Genomic DNA, 1,292 nt, shown 5'->3' with positions numbered 1-1,292 from the left:
ACCACAGCCCAGCTTAAGTCTCACGTGGAAGTTGTTCTCCACCACCTCAGTTTGTGCGTCCTGTCTTTATGCAGTAACCGCAAAAAGCACAGCGCAAAATCAGACTGGGTGAACCAACTCGCAGCAGTCTGCTCTCTGCTGGAGGCCTTCTCAGAAGATGCAGTGACACCTCAGAAGCCCGCATAAGCTCTCCGAGACCTTGCAGCCTAAAGAAATCAGTCCATCCCGAGTGTCCAGGTGCTGCTTTCAGGCCAGCATACTGAGGTAGTCAACTGTGCAACTTCAGAGGAATGGATTTGCCTCCTGGTACCTTCCCCCCTCCTTTCTGGATTCCCCCCCTTGCTATACTTGTGATCAGAAGGCAACTCTTGGCGAGATGCTGAGAGTCTCGGTGCTGATACCCCTCGGCCTTCCCGGGAGCTAGCTGCTGTGAGCCGTGGACAGAGGGTGGGCAAAAATGGCATCAGGTGTCCCCAGCCTGAGGCAGGCGTCTGGGGAGCCGCGGTTTCTGCCTGCCAGATGTGCTGTAATTAGTGAGGGAAGGTGATCCGAATCTTCCGCACCTCTCCCCCATCAAGGGTTTTAGCCTCAAAGTGGAGGAAGGGGAGAGGAATGATGGAGAGGTGTCAGCAGGGGGGAGTGATTGGGGGACTCCCCATCAAAGCTGTTTGCTAGCAGGCAGGGGGCAAGAGGAGGAGGGAGGCAATCTGCTTCTGACCCATCCAGAGAAAACAGGGGTGAAGAGCGCTGATAAATAACACAGTTGTGCCACGAACTGCCTTCTACAAAGGCAAAGGGAGAGAAAAAAAAGCTTCAGAGTCCATTCTTGGCTTTCCTGCCCAGATGCAGCCCTGTGTAATGTTCCTCTGGAGCCAGCTCCTGCCCTGCAGATAAGCAAAGCTGCGGAGAGGCGCAGAGGTGGGGGAGAGGCTGTGCCTAAGAAGAAAAGGGGGGCTGGCTTCAGGTAAGCCAGGGAGGCAGTAGCAGTGCGGGTCTCACCCGAGTTTTAGTGCGTCTGATCTTCTTCAGGCCCTCTCAAAACCAATGTCTGAGCAGGAGCCCCGGGAGGCAGAAGCAGGCTGTTGAGTGCCGCTTGGTGCAGAGAGGATTTGGGGAGGGGGATCTGCGTGTGAGGCACTAAGGGGGCGTGATGGGGCAAATCCAGGTGGCCTGCGATGCTCTCCCATCCAGGGCCCCTCTGTGCCCCCCTCTCTCCTGACCTTGCTCACTAGTCCTGCTCTCATCACACAAGCGTGGCTCCTGAGCCTCTTCTGCTCACAGGGGTGATGCGA

Source organism: Cariama cristata, unplaced genomic scaffold (genome assembly GCF_000690535.1).
Source record: "Cariama cristata isolate BGI_N322 unplaced genomic scaffold, ASM69053v1 scaffold22042, whole genome shotgun sequence".
NCBI lineage: Eukaryota > Metazoa > Chordata > Aves > Cariamiformes > Cariamidae > Cariama > Cariama cristata.
Note: the sequence above shows the minus strand (reverse complement) of the source record.